Source organism: Phyllostomus discolor, chromosome 4 (genome assembly GCF_004126475.2).
Source record: "Phyllostomus discolor isolate MPI-MPIP mPhyDis1 chromosome 4, mPhyDis1.pri.v3, whole genome shotgun sequence".
Lineage (NCBI taxonomy): Eukaryota > Metazoa > Chordata > Mammalia > Chiroptera > Phyllostomidae > Phyllostomus > Phyllostomus discolor.
The window spans coordinates 33,317,028-33,340,819 of record NC_040906.2 but is presented as its reverse complement, the minus strand read 5'-3'; the positions used below and the strand labels follow the sequence as shown (position 1 = coordinate 33,340,819).

General features: G+C 35.7%; 1 long non-coding RNA gene across 1 annotated transcript; it reads right to left on the bottom strand.

Moving 5' to 3' along the window:
* Positions 1-11,259: 11,259 nt before the first annotated feature.
* Positions 11,260-23,047, bottom strand: LOC118499864. Its single transcript, XR_004902410.1, has 3 exons — positions 22,875-23,047; positions 15,963-15,970; positions 11,260-11,271 (listed from the first exon to the last, which is right to left on the bottom strand). It is a non-coding gene; the product is annotated as an uncharacterized LOC118499864 (long non-coding RNA).
* Between the last annotated feature and the right edge of the window lie 745 nt (positions 23,048-23,792).

The window sequence follows — 23,792 nt, the reverse complement described above, 5'->3', positions numbered from 1 at the left end:
GAAAAAGGTACAGCACCCATTTATGATAAAGACACTCAGCAAAGTGGGAATAGAGGGAGCATTCCTCAACATAATAAAGGCCATATATGAGAGATCTAGAGCCAACATCATACTCAATGGACAAAACTTAGAGTTTTCCAGCTAAGATAAAAAACAAGACAAGGATGCCCGCTTTCACCACTCCTATTCATCATAGTGCTGGAAGTCCTAGCCATAGTGATCAGACAAGAAAAAGAAATAAAAGGCATTTAAACTGGAAAGGAGGAAGTAAAACCATTATTGTTTGCAGATGACATGATAGCGTACATAGAAAATCCTATAGACTCCACCAAAAAACTATTCAACCTGCCCTGGCTGGCATAGCTCAGTGGATTTAGTGTGGGCTGCAAACCAAAGCATCGCAGGTTCTATTCCCAGTCAGGATACATGCCTGGGTTGTGGGCCATGTCCCTAGTGGGGGCCATGTGAGAGGCAACCACATATTGATGTTTCTCTCTCTCTCTTTCTCCCTCCCTTCCCCTCTCTAAAAATAAATAAATAAAATCTTAAAAATAAAAAAACTACTCAACCTAATAAATGAATTTGGCAAAACAGCCAGATACAAAGTCAATACTCAGAAATCAAAGGCATTGTTGTACACCAACAATGAAACATCAGAAACAGAAATAAGAAAAAAATCCCATTTGATATAGCAACAAGAAAATAAAATACCTAGGAATAAACCTAACCAAGGAGGTAAAAGACCTATACTCAGAAAACTATACAACACTGAAGAAAGAAATTAAGGAAGACACCAAACAAATGGACACATATACCATGCTCATGGATTGGAAGAATTAATATCATCAAAATGGCCATACTACCCAAAGCAACCTATAGATTCAGTGCAATCCCTATTAAAGTACCAATGACATAGTTTACAGATGTAGAACAAACATTTCAGAAATTTATATGGAACCATAAATGACCCCAAATAGCTGCAGCGATTTTGAGAAAGAAGAACAAAGCAGGATCACAATACCTTATATCAAACTGTATTACAAGGCCACTGTAATCAAAACAGCCTGATACTGGCATTAAAACAGACACATAGACCAATGGAACAGAATAGAGAGCCCAGAAATAAACCCAAGTCTCTATGGTCAATTAATACTTGACAAAGGGGGAAGAAGCATAAAATAGAGCAAAAATAGCCTCGTCAACAAATGGTGTTGGGAGATCTGGACAGCTATGTGCAAAAAAAAAAAAATGAAACTTGATCACCAACCATACACAAAAATAAATTCAAGGTAGATAAAAATATAAGTTGAAACACCATAAAAGTCCTAGAGGAAAACATTGACAGGAAAATCTCAGATATTCCACACAGCAGCATCTTCACAGATATGTCCCCCAAAGCAAGGGACATAAAGGAAAGAATAAGCAGATGAGACTTCATCAAATTAAAAAGCTTCTGCATGGCTAAAGAAAACAGCATTAAAATAAAAAGAGAACGAACTATATGAGAAAACATATGTGCCAATGATATCTCAGACAAGGGTACATTTATATCTCAAACTATGGTACATTTACACAATGGAATATTACACAGCAGAGATAAAGAAGTATCTTCTACCCTTTGCGACAGCATGGATGGAACTGGAAAGCATTATGCTAAGTGAAATAAGCCAGGCTGTGAGGGACAAATATCATATGATCTCACCTTTAACCAGAACATAATCAACAAAACAAAAAAGCAAACAAAATATAACCAGAGACATTGAAATTGAGAAAAATCTAACAATAGCCAGCTACTTGACTATTAATAGTCAAGTAGCATGTGAGAAATGATGTTAGGTCCTGGAAACTAACTGTAGACTCTAAAGAACTAAATAAAGAGAATTCTTCAATAGCATCACCTGTTCCTCATACGATGTTAACAATTCAGTTTGGGCAACAAGCTAAAGGAGAGTAGTATTCTGTGATTAATTTGACTACTGATTCCTTTTTTACATTCCTATTTTGAACAAAAGTCAAAATCTAATTTGCATTCATGTGAAACAGACTCCAATACACATTTACTATGCTTCTATGGGATTTAAATTATCCTGCTTATTGCCACTACCTGGTAAGAAGAGATGTTGATTTAATTCCATCAAAAAGTACTTTTATGCATTACATCAATAATATAATGTTGATATCTAAAGCTAAAAATCAAGCTAAACGTGAATTCTAAATGTTGGTTAATTGTATAACTACCAGGGAATAGCCAATTAACCCAACTAAAATATAGGGTTCAGCGTAAATGATAAAATTCTAAGCGATTACATGGGCCAGAACCTCTAACAACATTCCTCAACTAATCATAATGATGTATTATCTGTCTAGCTCCAAACTAAAAAAAAAAGAGGTACAAAGATTGCTTGGTTTCTAAAGAAATCAGATACCACATCTATAAATTTTATTGGCCCCTATTCAGATAATAACAATGGAAAAAGCTGAATTTGAATAATGCTTTCCATAGCATTAGGCTCTCTTCAAGCTCCAAATGGTCATTGACCCATACAGCCCCACTCTAGCCAGATGCTAAAATGATAATAGAAATATAAGCAGCTAGAAAACTCAAGCTGGCTAAAGCCTTTGGCAAAAGCCCATACCACCACCCTGCAGTCATGGAGTCTGGACTAGAATATTACCTAAGGCTGCCTTATAAGCAGCATGATTCACAGATTGCAACTCAATGTTAGAGAGCCAAAAAAATCTGGAAGGCAGCTGCATTACAACTAGCTGATCATTTTATTTTGACTAGAGAAGAAAAATACAACTCCACTTAATGGTCAGAATTAAAAGGGATACTACTCAGAGAGCTAGATAATAAAAGTAACATAGCATGTATTTATACCAACTTTATTTAGTATGTAATAGAGTGAAATGCTCAACCTGTCTGACTCCATCTTATTCAATCCTGCTCTATTCCCATGGTCTTCAGGCTAACAGCTTCTGTTTAGTCTTATTGTGGACAAGATAAGCTAATCATGAGAGAAATTCTGCTTGCAGCTCGAGTTTTACAAAAATAGCCCCTTACTAGAAGGTAACAATCAACCTTGGTTGTTTAACAAGGTTTTCGGGAACCTACTTAAGGAACTCCCATCAAGTAGAGCACAGGTGGCAAACACCAGGCCCGTGGGCCAAATCCAGCCCTGGCACCTTGTTTTCACCCAGCAGCAGCACCAAGTTCTTGCTTAACTGTTAAGTAGCAGCTACATTTACACCATCCTAAAATTACATTCAGCCCTTTGAAGGCAACTGTGAGGCTGATGTGGTCCCCGGTGAAAATGAGTTTGACACTTCTGAAGTAGAGTCAACAGACTAACTTTCCTCAAGCCCCTGTTAGTACCCAGCTGTCTCGGTTTGTCTATCACTTCTTGCACCTCCCAAAACCCCTTCCCTTGACATAACAGAGGCCTGAACTCTGCACTTTCTTAAGTTGGATTTGAGGAACCACAAGATATCCCATCTTCTCAGTTGACACATTCTCAATTAACAAAGCTTTCCTCACTTCAAGACCTGACCTTAGGAGTTTTGCCCTCTTGAAGCATCAGGCATACCCACTTTGGACTGCTAACAAATAGCCAATAGACTGGAAATATGGTTCAGGAAGTGGGCCACAGATGACTAGAAGATAAGAGAAATTCCAGTGTGGGACTTTGCTATAAAAAGCTTTATGTACTTCTAGAGGAAACAAATGAAAATGGGTTAAGCTGAAGCTCATTTTAAAAAACCTCTGAATTCAGAAGGGTTCTGAAACTAACAAATAAATACCCTGTTTGCTTTTTGAAAGTAATTTTTTGGATGGTGATGGATGTTAACTAGACTTATTGTGGTGATTATTTTGCAATATATATGAATATTAAATCATTATGTTGTACACCTGAAACTAATATAATGTATGTCAATTATACCTCAATAAAAAAAATGGAAAAGTAGTTTCCTGGGTATACAAAATGAGTTATCATGGAGACATACAATCAATCAACAAAACATAAATATATTCCACTGTGTGCTCAGAAGCTCAAAAAGTAATTAACAATTGTTCTGTTCTTTCAACACTAACATCAGAGACTAAAAGCAACTATGGGCTGCATATTGACAGGGTCCACATCAGTCTGTAGCTGGCAAATGGATTACATTAACTTATTACTCATGACTCCAAGTATGTATTGTGCTGGTAGGTCCTGACCAGGACAGGTATTTATTCTAGATTTGGATGTACATTCCAGGTTACAGAAGTATATGCCTCTCACACTACTAGAGGCCCAGAGGGAAAAATATATGATTTCCATTTGGCTCTCCACTTATACATCACTGATGAAGGAGCACATTTACTACAGGTACAGTAATAGAATAGGCTAAAATGCATCATATATAATAAATTTATCATGTAGTTTACCATGTACAAATTAATGAGCCAAATGGAAATCAAAATGTACCAATTAAAATATGTGCTTATTAGAGGAATAGTCTTAGTAAGATGGCATAATATGAAGCCCCGGACCCTTCTTCCCTCTGTGGATATTGCTTCAACAATACATGGACCAATTCTATTTGTGAGAAATCTGGAAACTGATGGAGAGACTCATACCCCAGGGAAGCACAAAATACAATCATAATAAAATCAGTAATAAAATCTGTGGAAACATTTTCCCATAATCCCTTTCATGTGACATGGTACCACATCATGAGGAAGAAAGGTCACACTCCTAGTGCATGCATCTCGTACAGCTTACTCTAAGGTCATTGTGGCACTAGAAATGAACAGTCTGAAGGTTCTCCTTGAGAAGTAGGAAAAGAAGGAAATAGAGGTTTGCTAAGAGGGAAACTATCTATCTTCCTGTGGCCTACTAACTGAAAGACCCATCATTTAGAGAACTCCAGTTGAATAACTGGAAAAGAAGTAAAGAAAAGTACATTTATCAGAAGACAGACATTTAGAGGACTCTTAGTCTCCTCTGGACAAGGAGACAGTGGAAAGCATAGATCAGACTCAGTGGTGTCTCTCCAACCAAGGAAAGTGACTAATGTCATAGAAAATGACTATTGTATATGCACCAGTTAAGGCAAGATCTGGGCCATTTACTACTTAACATCCCATGAAGAAAATTCGAAGTAATGATGAAATTTCCTAGCTCTAAAACACTTCCATTTTATTGCTTTAATTCTTTAAGAGTCTTACTTATTTGCTCTTTGACCAGGGTTTTGAAAAAGTCTAATGTATTAAGAAAGTTGGCTAACCACTAGAATTAAAACTGAAAGAGGTACACAGCATAGTCATTAGGAGCTCAGTCTAAGAGCCAAACCTGGTCATACATAATGACTCGGAGGCAGTTACTGTCTCTCCTCTCTCTAAGCTTCAGCTTCCTAATCTTTAAAGTCTCTTGAAGTTTACGTGAGACTTAAATAAAATGAGGCATGTAAACTTCAAAGCATATTCCCAGGCACTTAGCAAGTACCAGATAACTATTATTATAGGTTCAATTACAAAACATTTATATGAAGCATGAATCCTAAATTAACATTAATGGACATGGTTAAACAGTCGTTTGAAATTTTTAAAGATTTTTTTTACACTAAAAGATTATATGATCCCAACTCTTTTCCGCTATGGCTAATAACAGAAAGCTCACAGCAATACTCTGATTTTTAGTATTAATCTTTTCATTATACAAATAACATAACATGGGCTTGAGTCATATGAGAATCAACAAAGATAATCAGAGATGTGTCCCATAAGAAACACTCAAGGAAAATACACTACTAAAGAGGAAAAATAAAACTGAATTGAGACTCTCTTTCTCTTAAACCTTAACAATGTTTATTTCAAAAGGGAGAAAATCAACAAATATAAGGCACCACCACCAACAGCAACACAAATAGGACCAACTTCCTGACAGACTTTGATGCTCATATACTTCAGTCTGCTCCTAATCCTGCCCTCGTCACACTAACCCAAAACTGGTTCTAGGAGAAGAAAAACAGTGAATAAACAAAATCCTAAGCAACCTTATTAACAATCTCCATCCCTGTCTTATCTCCACTGAAGACAAAAAGTGCATTAAAGATATTTCACTCCAGGAATCACTTAAGAAAAGTCATCAAATGTGCCAGATTCTCTCTATCACTGCATGTTCTCAGTAGAGCAAGATAAATGGTTAGAAAGCCCTTCACTTTGGTGTCTCCAGTCTAGGAAAAAAGCAGACAAGGAGAAAAAAATGACCATAATCACACATTTGAATCACATACATAATGTGATTTAGAGGAATGACAAAGAATAGAGAAAACAAACACTGAGGAAACAAGAAGCTAAGGAATATATAGTGATTCAAAGGCATTCTATAAAACAATAAACCAACTTCATTTACAGCCGACAATAGAAGAATCTTATAAACATAAGGTTACTAAATAGCAAGTGGGGTCCTGCTGCCCACTGTCATTCCCAGGCAAAATTCTAGGGGTGAAGTTTTGATGATAAAGGAAAGGAGTCTTTAGTCAAAGGCTACACAATTTTGGAATAACAGCTTTCCACATACATCAGTCATTTATAGCTTTAATCACTTAAGCTTATCAATTAAGGCTAAATTCTTCAATACCTGAATTCTCCTATCATTCTCCTGTTAGTTTTTAATTATCTTATTTCTATAAGGTTAGTTTACAAACTAAATCAACAAGAGATACAAAAGCTACACAATTTTGGAGGAACAGCAGTCTCTGCCTCCGAGCTTGCCCTCTCTAAAACACACTCAAAGAAGAATAACACTGCCACCCTCTGCCAAGCCAGCCAAATCCTAGGCTGTGCCCGGGGGGTTCCTTCCCATCCATAATACTGCCCTTTGGGAAATGCGAACAGCTGCAGCACGACCACACAGACCTCATCCAGGAAGAAAGAATGCTCAAGAGCCCGTCTCTTCCCTCTTTTTTTTTTTTTTAATCTTCTGGCCCATAATCCCATGCACCTCTCAGCCAATCCCATCCTACACTGTTTACCATTACTTCAAGCAACCTCCTCCTACATTCCTCCCCACTCCTCCCAGTGATCGGATCAGATCTCTCTGTGCCCGTAAAATTATTTAAGAATATATACATTTTAATTCTATGTTTTTCAGGAGTGTGGGTATAGGTATAATTTATATTATACACATATTTCTTTTTACTTTAAAACATAAAAATGTATATTTATTTGCCTACATTTTGATGTAGGGTCAAGGATTTTTTATTCCAGCATGGACACACTTCTACCATTCCAAAGCATTATATGAATGTAATATATTAACAACTGATCCTGTATTTATAATGTTAAAAATGACATTTTTCAAAATTTAAATGGTCCCTTTTTTAGGTAAAAAAAAAATAAAAGAAAAGCATTTTAAGTTAGGAAAAAACTTTGCAATGTCAATATTGTCAAAACAAAAGTTATAGTTTCAAATTTGAGAAAAGATGAAAGCTTCTTACAAAGAACAATTATTTCTTGCCTTCTCCAGATGAAGAAAGGTCTTCCTTTTTAACGATCTGTTTATTTCTGCTGTTGAGCTAAATTTAAATGTTTTATTTGTGACTATAATTGAACTATGGTAAGTCCTTGAAATTATTACTTGGGGAGGTTGGGTGACCTCGAGTCAAAAAAAATAAATCATTTACAGGAAAAACATCAGTCCAGATCTCTGGCCTTTGTAGGCACTTGTTAATCCAGTTAACACTCTAGTTAACCTTCAAACTATGACTTTAAATCCGTTAAATTTCCAATCCATGATAATGCATAATACTGTTTTCTAGAAGACCTGTATATAAAGTTATTTCAAAGCATGGAAAACAAAGACTTTAAATAATATTGTTTAATAATTGTTTCCTTCAGTTTTCAGTCTCTTTTTATTGAAAAATTAAGTAGGCAGCATAATATACCTCTATTTCCTTTCTTTCCAAGTGGGACCACCTCTATTTTGTTTCCATCAGGATATGAACTTGTTATTCCTCTGGAAAAGAATAGCTAAAATGGAAAGGGTAGATCATTGTTGTTGTTGTTGTTGTTGTTGTTACTATAAAGGTTGTAAATATTGCTCTAATTCAAAGGTGCCAGGACTGTATACAAATACACAGCACCATTAAAATCTACTAGGCAGTATCCACAATTGAAAGTGACTAGCTTATGCATTGGTATTTCAAATCATCATATCTCCTTATTGTTTTAATGTTTGTTGTCTACTTGGATAAATAAGTTTTAAAAAGTACTTTGAGTTATTTCTTTCACATCAAAGAATCAGTCATTTGTATTCTTAAATATTTAGATCATCTCCATTTTTTACTACTGTAAGCAATGATTCTTTCCTTAAAATAAATCCCTACGACTTAAAATGCTCATTATTAAGTATGCATATGCTTCAGACTTAAGATATATATAGCCAAACTTATCCTACAAGACAATAATAGAGTTCTGATTTGGTTGAATCCTAGATAATACTGGATAGTTTATAATTTTTCATGTTTTTGGCAATTTATACTGAAGCTTGCCTCCTCATTTGCAGTTTTGGTTGTCAGGTTTTATGTTCTAGCACAAAGAACTAAAACAAAGATACCTGTTGATAATGAAGTCATACAACCCTGGTGCATCAGATTTGAGTTATGAGTGAGTGAGAGAACAAGCTGGGAGGAGCGCAGTGATTGTTCGGGAGTGATTTAGATAGATCCAGAATATAAGAAGAACAGGCAATACAGGAAGAACAAGTCTCAGCATGGGCTGGATTTAGGGAAGAGTTTGAGGAAACTTGGTAAGAGGAAAAGGGTGTCTTCTTGGTAGCTCCCATAAATAAGAGTAAGAAGGAAATATAATTATTTGTTTTGCTGTGTGTTTTAAATAATCTACTCCCTCTTCATTTTCACTTTTACCAGATTTCAGTATTTATTTTCATTGTTATAAAATTATTTTTAGAATGTTTGAAAGCTATTTTTTTAATATACTGCCAAGCTATGACCAAGCAACTGGGCAATTGAGCTTTGGGAATGTTATGTCAAATGCCATAATTTAATAGGACTTTTTGTTATATTTAATATCTTATATATTAATACTACTTTCATAATATTAAAATAATATAATTTGAAGTTTTGTCATAATATGAACATTCTGGCCTATCATAAATAATGCTTTTAATACTGCATATTTGTTTTTTCCTACATGAAATTCTTAGATGGTTGATGTTTTCTGTATTTTTCATTATGACATATATTATATTAAGCTCATCCAGATATATAAAAAATTATCATTCACATATATAAGAGTAAATGTTTCTATAGTGTTTAAATGGAATTTATACATTTCAAAATATATAAAAATAAAGGAAAAATAGTTTCCAGGTATGAGAAAAGTGTGGTATACAATTTGTGATATAAGATATGCATTAAAAATATATCTATCTTTAACTTCTGAGGCTTCTTTAACTTTCAAACATTTATTACATACATATACAATGTCAGATGCTGTGTTAGGAACTGGAGCTACAGCAACAATAAGAAACAGCCAAAGTATCTTTCTGAACACAGCCATTAGACAAAGATGTTAATTATATTACCAAAAAAAGAAAGTGAAATTATATTTTTGATAAATGCTACAAATTGTGATAGACAATCCTAAGAACATTTATAATAATGGTATTTAACCTGAAAATCATTTTCTTTTTACAGGTTACCTCAGTACTCATCATTCACCATTAATTCATTCCAGAACTCATGACAAGTGCTCAAACCAAGGGGTACAGAACTAATTTTCCCCATAAGAAAAAATGTAATTAGAAATAATTCATGAAAGTTCCCCAGCATGTTCACATTTTACTGAGCTAATATTAAGGAATGAGGTTAATTTGTAATGCAGGAATTTAAAACTAAACATATGTGGATTAAAAAGCAATGAATTACATAGAAACAAAATAAAATTTGACTTCACTTTACCCGTACTGAGAGGAGTTCCTGGCATAATGGAATGGTGTCAAGGTAGAGGAGAAAGAGTGGAGGGGTTAATTGTTGGAAGAGGAGTCCTCTTCCAAGAAAATTTCAGGCAATTTCTCTGTGGCTTCTTCTGTTTTCTGTCTCTTGGCTTCACTGAACACTGTTGAAGACTCAGGTTTAGGGAGTTTCCAGAGAAAGTCGTTCCTATATATTTCAAAATGTTTCTAAAGTGAGGCATTGTTCATTAAACAGGTCTACATTTCAGTTTGCTAGAGCTTTGTCTGATTGATACTACTCCATAAAGTTTTTTGATTGATTGATTGATTGATTGATCTATTTATTTATTTAATTTTTTATTGTTGTTCAGTTACAGTTGTCCCCATTTTCCCCCATTTCTCTCCCCTGCCCTACCTACCCCCTGCCTTCACTTTCAATACCCTCCCCCACCATTGTGCTTGTCCATGGGTCCTTTATACATGTTCCTTGACTTGACCCTTCCCTTTCTTGCCCTGTTATCCTCCTCCCCCTACCCCCTGGTTACTGTCAGTTTGTTCTTTATTTTCATGTCTCTGGTTATATTTTGCTCACTTGTTTGTTTTGATGATTAGGTTCCACTTATAGGTAAGATCATATGGTATTTGTCTTTCATTGTCTGACTTATTTCACTTAGCATAATGCTCTCCAGTTCCATCCATGCTATTGGGAAGGGTAGGAGCTCCTTCTTTCTTTCTGCTGTGTAGTATTCCGTTGTGTAAATGTACCAGAGATTTTTGATCCACTCATTTACTAATGGGCACTTTGGCTATTTCCAGCACGTGGCTATTGTAAATAGTGCTGCAAACACAGAAGTACATAGGTTCTTTTGAATTGGTGTTTCATAATTCTTTTTTTTTTATTTTATTTATTTATTTTTAGAGAGGGAAGGGAGGGAGAAAGAGAGAGAGAGAGAGAGAGAAACATCAATGTGCAGTTGCTGGGGGCCATGGCCTGCAACCCAGGCATGTGCCCTGACTGGGAATTGAACCTGTGATGTTTTGGTTCACAGCCCGAGCTCAATCCACTGAGCTACACCAGCCAGGGTGTTTCAGAATTCTTAGGGTATATTCCAAGCTGTATAATTGCTGGGTCAAAAGGCAGTTCCATTTTTAGTTTTCTGAGGAAATACCACACTGTTTTCCACAGTGGCTGCACCAGTATGCATTCCTACCAACAGTGCACAAGGGTTTCGTTTGTCCACAACCTCACTAGCATCTGTTGTTTGTTGACTTATTTATTATGGCAATTCTTTCCAGTGTGAAGTGATATCTCATTGTGGTTTTAATTTGCATCTCTCTGATGGCTAGTGATGCTGAGCATCCTTTCATATGTCTCTTAGCCTTCTATATGTCCTCCTTGGAGAAACGTCTGTTTAGTTACTTTGCCCATTTTTTTAATTGGATTGCTTATCTTCCTGGTGTGGAATTGTGTGAGTTCTTTATATATCTTGGAGATCAAACCCTTGTCTGAGATATCATTAGCAAATATATTTTCCCATACGGTTGGTTCCCTTTCCATTTTGCTGATGTTCTATTTAGCCATGCAGAAGTCCCATCTGTTTATTGTTTCTTTTATAACCCTGGCTCTAGGGGACATATTGGTGAAAATATTGCTGTGTGGAGTATCTGGTTGTGGGTTTGGGGTAGTCACCTCCACCTCATTCCCATCCCCTCTCACATGCCACCAACTGTTGGTGACAGCTGGGTATAGGCATGATGCTACAGCACCATCCACATTCAGGTCTATTTTATTTGGCAAGTGAGTTGCTTTTCCACAAAGTTTTGAACTTCAACTCATTTACCACACATTTCTTTTATCAGTGCAGTAGATGCTTCCTCTTTTCCCTCCTCCTCAGCTGAAGAAATTTCTTCAGCCACTATCTGTTGCTGCTCCTTTTGAAGTTCCTGCAGGTCCTCAGTGCTCAGCTCTGCTCTGCACTCCTCCACTAATGCTTTGACATCTTCATCATTGACTTCCAGGCCCATGGACTTCCCCAGAGACACAATATGCTCCACTATTGGGCTACCAGGACCATCCTCAAAGCCTTCAAAGTCCCTTGGACTTACAGCTTCCTGCCACAGTTTCTTCTGGACAGAGTTCATGGCCTTGTGAGAGATTTCACACCAAGCTTCATCTATAAGAGTAACACAGTGGAGGGTATTAAAATGGTCCTTCTAGAACTCTCTGAATGCCAACTGTATATCTAATATTACTTCAAAACACCTCTGGAAAAGGATCTTCACATAAAGTTGAAGTTAGAAACAACCTACTGGTCCATGGCGTGGAGCAGAGGAGTTGTGTTAGGAGGCAAGAGCATCATGGTTATGAAACTCAATTCCTCCAGTAAGTCATCCTCCAACCCTGGAGGGTAAGCAGAAGCATTGTCCATTATTACCACAGCCCTGAGAGACAGTTTGTTTTCCTGCAAATATTTTTTCACACTGGGGCCAACAACATCATTCATCCACTCTATAAAGAACTGCCTCATCATCCAAGCTTTACTGTTGTCCCTTCATCACACTTACCTTGCTTTCTCACATCCTCTCTCTCGAAAACTCATGGGTTTTTACTGTGATACACTGTTAGAGGCTTAAGTTTTAAATTTCCACCAGCATTCCCACATGATAACAGGGTTAGCTTGTTTTTCACTGGCTTGTGCCCAGGAAATGCCTTTTGTTCTTGAGTAACGTAGGTTTGTTAGGCATTTTTTTCCGAAACAAAGCAATCTCATTGTAGTTAAGCACTTGTTGGGGAACAAAATCCTCAGCCTCTACATATTCACTAAACTCAGTGACATAGATTTCGGCAGCTTCTTTGTTGGCACTGGCTGCCTCCCCATGCCTCACCACACTATGAATGCCAGTTCTCTTTTTAAATTTATTGAACCATCCATGACTGGCTTTAAACACTTCAGTGCTCTTACCACTTGTTCCAGGCTTGTCTTTTAACTGATCAGCATGCAGTTGCCTAGCTTTCTCACAAATTCTTGCCTTAGAAATGCTATCACCTGCTGTTTTTCATTAATCCAGATGTAAAGCAATTTTTCAACTTCTTCCTATGTTTGTGGATGTTGCCTATTCACAGACTTTGCACCTTTATCAACACTCACTGCTTTAATTGCTTCCTTATTTCTCACTATTGTCAAGATCATCTTTCTCTGCATCTTGAACATCAGAGTGTTATCAGTCGCACCTAAACCACTATCATACTTAGCTATGATCTTTTTTTATTTGCAATCATGGTTCTTATTAACTGCCTTTTAGGCTTAGTGGTATCACTCTTAACTTTTTGTGATCCATGATTAGCACTTAAAATGCACAAAAGTACAAGACAGTAATGACAAGGATGTGGGGCTTCTGATCTGTTCACTATGAGACTGACACATTGACCTCTGCTTCATTGCGAGAGAGCAGGGACAAGTGGGGAGCAATGAGTGATGAAGCATTTTCTCTTGTGGAGCAGCGTCACGACTCATGCAAGCTCTATCATGTGCAATGAGTCCCAAGCAAATGCTGAGTGCTGACAAATTGTTTTTCTCCAAATGCAACAAGTACAGGATTAAACGAGTTCTAAAGCCAATGAGTACTCAGGTATGGCTGTATTTGATAAGAAACTAGTTATTTAAACCTATCTGAAGCTAAAATCTAGCCAAATTTTAAGTGTTTTTGTTTCCCATAGCAACCATCTTTGAAGTGTGGTGCATGTATAATTGTTACATTTTAGGAATTTAATCTAAGTGAAACTGTAGCATGAAAAAGAACTTAGAAAGAGAAATTGAATTATTCTCCCAAAGGTTGACCTAAAATTATTCACAGCTGAGCACTATTAAAAAAGAAAAGTTTTTATTGAAGTGATAATACAATAAATTTTCCAGGGCAAAAACAATAGGATTCATATATTTGAAAAAGAAGACATTCAAATGTTTAAAAATAGATAAAGTAAGGGAAAATCTTATGTAACAAAAACTTCAAAAAACTATTTTGGGAGAATTTAACATCTAAAAAGGTGTTTAAAAATGTAGTAGTATCAACACACTGTCATTTTAAAAGATTATTAAAAATATCTTAAAGTTCCCTGGCAGATTTTAAATTTCATATCTCTCTGAGATTTGATTGTTAGTGTTAAGTGTAAAATAACATCTAAATATAAATGATACTACTTGAGTAAGTTTTAAAGTAGACTAAAGTAATATGATCATAAACTTGTCCTTTTAAAGCTTTTTTTCTCCAAAGCCACACTCAAACTAACTAAAGTAAATTGGATCTCCTTACCAATCAAAAACATATTTATGTTCTTTTGGTTTTTCATGCTTATACTGGAATAAAAAAGTGAAGTTGCTGTTACCATAAGATCTAACAAGAACAAAATCAAGGAATAAAATTTCTTGCCTCTCTTCCAAGCACCACTCTAGGTTCACAGGAGGTTGCTCCACTCTCCACTGTCATTCACAACCTGTTAGTTTCATCACCTTTCTCTCTGGCATCCCCTGGGGTGTGTCCTCACCTGCACCATCAAAGCTGGGCTTCAAGTACATCCATGTTCAGCTCACAATATAGTTGTGTATCTGCAAAGCTTTGGGCCTAGGCCCGGAAATTACACTGGGCTCTTCTGTTCCTGTTGCACTGGCAACAATATGATCATATAAGCACATTGTGGAAAGACAGGGCTGGGAAGGATTGTCCTCAACTGGCAGGCACGCTGTGACTAGTGATAAGTTTATTTCCTCCCAAAAGAAATAAAAAAGGAAAAACAGATTTTGGTGCACATTTATCAGTTTCCCCTATACAGCTGCCTTGTACTGAATTTAATTATGTCTAAAATATTTCTGTGTCATCAGAATTTTTTATTTAAAAAAAATTTTTCCACTCACCATGTTGTTTTTTTGTCATTTATGACAAGAAAAAATCTGAGGTGTTCTAAACTAAAATTACAATGGCTGAAGAGTGAGAGAAAGAGACAGGACAGTTAGCATGCTAATAGCTGTAGACCAGCTTGACAAAAGTATATCAGTTGAAACTTAGTATTAATTTCCACATGGCTATTGTCACAATTATTCAAAATACAGAACAGCCAGGAACCACTAAATCTCAGGAGCCTCAGCTTCTTTTTTACATGTGAGCTTCCCTATCTGCTGCCCACAGCTAATCCACAGGAGTGGATGCTTCTTCTCTGGAGACTCTAGTACACCTATACCTGGACTCACCTTGCTTCACTTCCCATCCCCTTTGTCTGTAGTTAATGAAAAATCTTTTCAGAATGGCTTCTTTCTCCCCTTACTTGATATATAAGAACACTTACAAAACTCTGGGATAATGGACATGCTGTCTTTCTACCTAGCCATGCTGTTGGTGGTTTGGACTCCACGCCCCGAGATCAATTTATTTTTTTTCTAGTAATTGCCTAATATATCTTTTTTTATAAAAAAGACTTTCAGTCAGGGAAGTTAATATTTTTTGTTTACCTCTTGAAACATTTATTCTTTCTACAAGTATTTATTGAACAACTTCTCTGTATTGGTATAATGGTATGAGTATAGGATATAGAGAATTATGTGTCAGAGTCCTAGACTTCCAGAAGTTTGCCATACAGTTGAGATTGACATCTGCTGTAGCTAATGATTTAAACAAGTTTGTCATTTACTGATAGCAAAAACTCCTCTAAGAAGTCTGCGCCCTCTTTATATAAACACCAGGAAAACTTGAGGTTGTAAAAGTTAAGTAAAACAAATCTAAATGCCAGAACCCATAGACCCATCTTTTCCAAAGTCACTATTACTTTCAATATATAATGGAGCTAACCTAACACAAACTGTCAAACCAAACACAAAAGTTAGAACTCTTACACAGTATGAAATTTTACTGAATTTTAAAAATCCAAGCTGTAAAGAGATTCATACACAGCAGATTACAGCAGATAGTCACACAGTTTACATAGTAATTTCCAAGGAGCCATTCATAAACCAGGTTTTCTACTATAAGTCACTGCTAATTAACAATTGTTTACTACAAACAGGTACATCCTGATAAAATATTTCACAGATAAGGACCTCCAGCTAGCAGCACACACTATTATGAGTCTGTTTGCCACATCTGTCATTAACACGTTTAGATTAGTCCTGATCACCTGCTTTCTTTTCAAAGTGACACAGGCACATGTCTGCAATCCAGCCCAGCAAGAGGATGGATTACAAACTTCCCGTGTGTGAACCATTTAATTTCCATCAAGGGTTCTTTTCTTTAAATTTCCTGTCTCTCCCATTGTGTTCATAGTTAAATAAACTTGATTGCAGAACCATGACGTTCTATATAAATATGAATGTTTCCACAAAATGTTTGTTTTGTTTTACAAAACAAAATGTATAAGTTTTCACAAATAGTTGACACATGTATTTTATAAGCTAATTATCCATTTTACCAATTTTTTTCAAAATTAAATCTTAATTTAGGGACATATTGAAAGGAAGGAGAGAAAGCCATTGCATAGCATTGTTCTCAGAGCAGAGCCAACATCTTGAAAACAAAACTCAAGGTCTCCCAAAATTCTACTATAGCAACAAGTCCAGCAAGGCTGGAGACCTAGAATAAGGAGTTAAAGAAAATATTCATGAGAGAATGGAAATGGAAAAAGAGAAAGATACAGAAAAACTTTAACCACAACTTTTAGTACATCTACATTCAATCAAATGAGGTCCCCAGGCTCTCACACAAATCACTTTTCTTCATTGGCCATCATGGGGAGTGTAAGAACCTACAGAGAATTAAAATGCTCTGAACTGAGACTGCATGAAGTCTATGGCTTCATTTCATCCAGCCTTGAGAGCCACCGCTGCTATATTCCAGAAAATTAATTTTCCACCTAGTGATTTTCTTTGGTTTTCCCATAATGGAACATTTAAAACTCCACAGATCCAAGAATTTTCGAAGTTGTAGGCAGTGTTCAGTCAACTCATTCTAACACAGCCCAAGATACCCTGAAATTAAGGGCAAAGGAATGGAGCTTACTTGAACCTGTGAGGATGAAGGAACCCTTTTAAAGAAGAATATGTAAAGAGAAGATCAGTGGGCTGAGAACTTAGTCTTGATTAATGCTCACAGCTAAAGGATGAGAAGAGTAAAAAAAGTCTGATATTCACCTTTTTGAATGTGTGTGTGTGTGTTCGAAAAGTGCGTAGAGCTGGGATAGTGGAGCAAACAAAGGTTAGCATGTGCAACGGTGTATGTTTCAGAGAAGTCAGGACAGACACAGACTGAAGAGAAAAAATTAAATGTGACCACTATTTCTTTGGTGACAACAGAGTTCATTAGAGAAACTGGAGAGAGAAACAAAGCTTCCAGGAGATAGCGAGTGAGTGGATGATCAGCAATTATGGCAAAGCATGTCAGTTGATTGTTTGAAGCATATTAAGTTAAAGGGCAGAAATCATTTTGAATTTAGCCTAATATTTTTATTGCCTTTAACATCTATCAAATGTAATATACATCTCATGAAATCATATTTTCCTCTTTTTATTTATTGAAAAACTAATTCTTCTAAAACATACGTGGAATTAAGAATGGCAATTTTCTGTCCTGACCCGTGTGTCTCTGTTGGTTGGGCATTGTCCTGCAAAGCAAAGGGTCATTGGTTCAATTCCCAGTCAGGGCCTGTGCATGTGTTACGGGTTCAGTTCCTGGTCAGGGTTCATGCAAGAGGCAACTGATTGATGTTTCTCTCTCCCTCAATCTTTCTCTTCCCCTCTTTCTCTCTCCCACCCCCAGTCTCTGAAAATTAAAATAAAATAAAAAATTAAAAGAAAAAGAATGACAATTTTCCACAAGCTAGAACTGTTCTAGCTCCCTTGGCTCCTGTTCTAGTAAACCACGCTGGGCCTACTTTTAGACTAGTGAAATAATTTACTTACTGAAAACACTAGGGGATTTTGCAGACCCTTTAACTTAACCCCACTGCAGTCAAGCTCCAGTTAGGGATTCAAGGTTATTTTCCCCTTGAGAATTTTTTTTTAACTGCAAGGGAAAGAAATGTAGTTACTTTAGGTGATAATACAAAAACTCAGATTAACTGCACCTCATTTTCATTTCAATCTTATTCATAAAATATTGATTTAACCCTGAAAGACAAACAAAATTTGGACTAGAGAAGTGACATAGTTTAGGGTACCCTTTATTTCAACATGGGAACTGTGAAAATAAAAGCAGTGGAACCAGTGGAAAGGAGAATTGGAAAGCTATGGACTGCTGAAGGAGACTGTCATTGCCCAAGCTGTGGGAGAACACAGTCTCAATTAACATTATAACAGTAGGAGAAAGAAATAATGAGGCAGTGCTGATGGTCATTATGAAGGAGAAGCAGCAAGATTCAGAAGTAGACTGGATACAGAGACAAAAGAACATAAGAGCTTTATAGGATATAAATTGAGTTATTTTGACATAATTTGGATATAAATATAAAGAATGAACTTTATGGCCAATCATAGTACTACAATCTGGTGCTTCAATTAAAATGTTATTTGAAAATCAATAATCACTGAAGGAAATTAAACATTCTAGTTCTATATCAATTCTACTCTTAAGAGAGTTTTTATGCTCCCACATTTGATGCCTGGGAATGTTGGGTCTTTTGTATATTAATGTATGATGTCTATGTATATACATACATATTATATATATAAGATAGATATCTACATATGTATATATAAAATATGTACATATACCTATATAGATATATATTTGAGCCCAAATTTTTATAAATGTTTATTTATATATATTTGACATTGGTTTATAATAAATCTCACTAAAGACAGTTGTGCCATGTGAGCAAAAGAGCTTTTTTGATTTCCAATTCCATTAACTGATTGAATAATTGTACCAGTTGAAGAAGTCTACATGACTTCTATATTAGCAATATGATAGTCCAAATATCTTCCCTAGCACATACCATTAGAAGCCATGAATTGAGACGATAGTGTCACAAAATAGAAGGAACCTGGATCCTTAAGTCATCAGAATAAGAACCCCTACCCCAGACTACACTGGACTGGCATAAACAATAAATAAACATTTGTTTTACTAAGTCAATGAGATTTAAGGGCTTGTTACCATAATAAAGTATAGCCTAATATAACTAAATAAAAATGGATGGGGTTCTGGGTAAGGAAAACGGAAACACCAACCCAGTTTATTCTCAACCAAAGGACTGCCTTCATAAGGGCTCGGAATTCAAATTCATGTTAGCAGGATTGTTCAGAAAACTCCTAGCTAAGGAATTAACATCAGCAAGTTTTCCATTGTTGATAGCACTCCATGGATATGTCAACAAAATAGAACAAGATAAATACTGATAAAACATCCCAAATGTGTGTCCCCAAGTCAAAATTATACAAGTATAACATATGAAGAAATAAGCCACTGAAAAGCCATCAGATAATTTTAAAAAATTATATTCCCAATGACTTCAGATACTAGAATTATAAGACCTAAAATTTTTAATTTTTGAGAGAATAAAAGATTGAATCCAATAATTTATAAAATAACATACTGTCTGAAAAAAGCAGATGCAGTGAAACAAATAATATGAACATTAAAATTAAAACACCATGAATATGCAGAAATGACAGTTAAACATATCCAAAAATTATTCATAAGCAAAAAAAATGTAAATAAATTACTCAAATGGGGAGAAAGGAGGAAGATTGTCAAGGAACATGTATAAAGGGCACATGGACAAAGACAAAGAGGGGCAGGATCAAGGGTGGGAAGTGGGGATAGCTGGGGTGGGAAGGAGTGGTGGGAGGAAATGGAGACAACTGTACTTGACAACAATAAAAAAGTAAGTATCAAAAAAAAATTATTCAAGTAGAAACAGAATGAAAAAGAAAAGAGAGATTAAGAGATTTGGAGGACAGATTGAAGTTGAAGATATTTTCATTAGAGTTCCAAAAAATAATTAACAGATGGATAAGAAGCAAAATTAAAAGACGTAATGGCTAGAAATTTTTCTGAATTAATGAAAAGCATAAATTCTCAAATTCAGAGAATACAGTATTTCCTAAACATGATAAATAAAAAACAAACACATTTGAACAAATTTTGGTGAAAATACAGAACATCAAGGACAAAAAACACAATTTTTTAGGCAAACAGAGGAGACAGATTCTCTGAAAAAAATTAGTCAGGCTTTATTCAGTTAACAATGGATGGTAATATTTTGCAAATAACCACTTATGGTCATAGATAAATACAAGAATGATTTAACATCAGAAATGTTATTAATGCAATTCACTATATTTAAACATGGAAAAACTATTAGTGGATCATATAATAAGAGAAGTTAAAACAAAACACTACTCTTACTGAAACCACAAAGGACAGGAACAAAATACGAGGTCTCATATAGTTGCACATGTTAAAGCAAGAGGCTAGTCCAACTGTGCAGTGTTTGCAGAAGAAATGGTACAAAAGTAGTCTGATGTTAGACTTGTCACCTACTATGAAGAAATACAAGGAGTAGCGAAAGTGTTCATCAGCTGATTGAAGAGATTGGTTGAGAATATTTCTTTGTCAACTTCCAGGGAAAGTGCAGAGAGGGTGCTTCAAGCCAAGATACAACCCAAGTGAACTGCTTGATATGTGTGCTCCTAGGATTTGGAACCCACAGAGGACTAGTTTCTTATACATGCCAGAAAATCAAAATGATATAAGGATGTAGCTGCCAACCTAAAGCAGTAGAAAATAGAGAGGTTAGGTTGAACTAGGGGTGGGAAGAACTTCCACCAGCAATTTTTTGTTAAAGACACAACCATCATGGGACTTTATCCAAAATGGAACTTCCTGGATTGGGGAACAGGCAAACAATAGAAGTTCTGAAAACATAGACACTGAAAGTCAGAGATATGAATGTCAAATTGTAGATGATGTAACTTGTAATACAGGAAATTAGGTGGAAGGTTTCCAGAAGGAAAGTCTCTGGATATCCAAGAAATGTCCTCCAGAAAGGAAAACAGCAACTTAGAATGTCTGTCAAGTCCAGAAGTTTCTAATACTATAATAAAAGAAAACCAGCCCACTTAATCTGTTCTGTTAGCTCCCCAATCCCCCTTTCCCCTAGGTTTAACTCCAGGGAGCAGAGTGAGTAGAAGAGGCAGAGTTCTGAGAAAAGCTCTCCATGCTACTTGTCCTAATTCAAACTTCCAGGCCTGATACAAAACCAGATGGGAAATAGGAAAAGGCTCTGGGTTTAGAAAGCTAAGATTTCAGATTACACAGGCATAAATGATTTAGCTACTGAAATGAAACTATTTCTGGGCTTAAAAGTGATTAAGAAAAACAATTAAAAAATTGCAATAAAAAAAGTAATTGAGGACAAGGAATGACAGGAAACACCACATGATCTACATTATGTTTCATTTGAGGTCAGGAAAAGAACTAGTGCATAAAACAGGTATGAAGTAGGGAGGGAAGATGAGGAAAAAAGTTGTTTTCTTTTATTTAAATTATTTTATTGATTATGCAATTACAGATGTCCTGATTTCCCCGCCTTTGCCCCCCTCCAGCCAGCAACCTCCACTCCCTCAGGCAATCCCCACACAATTGTTTATGTCCATGGGTCATGTGTATAAGTTCTTTGGCTACTACATTTTCTATACGGTACTTTATATCCCCGTGGCTGTTCTGTAACTACCTGTTTGTACTTCTTAATCCCCTCACCTTTCCACCTATTTCCCCACACCCCCCTCTCATCTGGCACGTATCAAAACACTCTCCACATCCATGGTTCTGTCTCTGTTCTTCTTGTTTGATTAGTTTGGGGTATTTTTTAGATTCAGTTGTTGATAGATACTCATTTATTGCCATTTTACTGTTCATAGTTTTGTTCTTTTTCTTGCAACATCTACTTGCAAAAGAAAGCTTTGAAAAGACATTTGTTTCAGGTTTTTAAAAATGGAACTTTAAATGTGTGTTAAAACACGCATTAAAATATTTTATTCAACATTTGTAACTTCTTATCTGACATTATACAGATTTATTTTGACAGCCTATTTAGTGTTGACAAGTCTGTTTTGCTTTCTTGTAAGTGTATTTTAAAAGTTTATGTTGAACACATTTTGTATGAATTTCTTAATGATGCAAAAACAAACGTCAGGAAAACTGAATGCATCTTCAAAAATATGTTTTACCTCAATGAGGCTGCTTGAAACATGAGCACTAAAAAAAATTCTGTTTTCATTAGAAATCAACTCAGACTTGTGAAGCAAAAATTGCTTGAGAAAATATTTCAATATAATCAATTCACTGACCAAACATTAGGAGAATGCTACCTCCAGACATCCATCGATTATCAACATAGGGTAATTATCTCCCAAATATCTCAGCTCCATCTACTTCTCTCTATTCTCACTGCCAATTAATAAAATCTCTCCATGTTCTCTATTATCACTTACTGCCTCAGCCTCACCACGGACTGTGTTTGGTACATAATGTATTATTCAAAATGTTAGTTTGATGAATGAGTGAGTTCTGAATGCCTCAAAGTTAATGCCAAAAGCATTGTGGTAAAGGATCAAGACTGAGAAGTGGGTAGAGGCATATGGGGAAAACAGGAAAGGAGCAGAAGGTACATGAAGTGGTGACAAATGTTCTCATGTTACATTGTTTTCAGAGAGTCTTTGATATTTTCATAATGTAGAATTGGAAATAAGTTTTTAAAAATAATACCCCAAAGATAATATTTCCACAATTAGTTTCCAACTATACAAGTGACCAAAATGTGCCAAATCCTAACTGAAACTTCACTGGGAATTTATAAAAAACATAAATAAGCCTGTCAATTCACAATTCTCCAAATCATCAAAGTTTTTAAAGGAAATTTTATGACACTTGATTTCTATTTATTTTATTTGTTGTTAGCTTTTCATTTATGCAATATAATGTCAGTCACATAGCAGGTATTAAATGTTGCTGATTCAAATATTATTTGCTATTATTTACACAGGTAATGATTCCAATGTTTTTTTAAATTATATTTTATTGATTATGCTATTACAGTTGTCCTCATTTTCACCCTTTGCCCCCATGCATCCAGCAACCCCACTCCCTGAGGCAATCCCCCCACCATTGTTCATGACCATGTCATGTTCATGAACACATAAGTTCTTCAACTACTCCATTTCCTCAGCTGTACTTTATATCTCCATGGCCATTCTGTAACTGCCAGTTGTACTTCTTAATCCCCTCACTTCTTCATCCATTCCCTGATACACCCCTCCTATCTGGAAACCATCAAAATGCTCTCCATATCCATGATTCTGTCTTCGTTCTTGTTTTGCTTACTTTGTTTTTTTTAGATTCAATTGTTGATAGATATGTATTTTTACCATTTTTTGTTCATAGTTTTGATACTTTTCTTAAATAAGTCCCTTTAACATTTCATATAATAATGGTTTGATGATGGTGAACTTTCTTAGTTTTTTCTTGTTTGGCAAGCTATTTATCTGCCCTTCCATTCTGAATGATAGCTTTGCTGGGTAGAGCAATCTTGTCTGTAGGCCCTTGCTCTTCATCACTTTGAGTATTTCTTGCCAATCCCTTTTAATCCCTGCAAAGTTTTTTTTTGAGAAATCAGCTAACAGTTTTATGGAACTCTCCTGTTGGTAACTAAGTGATCTTCTCTTGCTACTTTTAAGATTCTCTCTTTATATTTAATCTTTGGCATTTTAATTGTGTTGTGTCTTGGAGTGGGCTTCTTTGTAACCACCTTGTTTAGGACTCTCTGTGCTTCCTGGACTTGCATGTCTA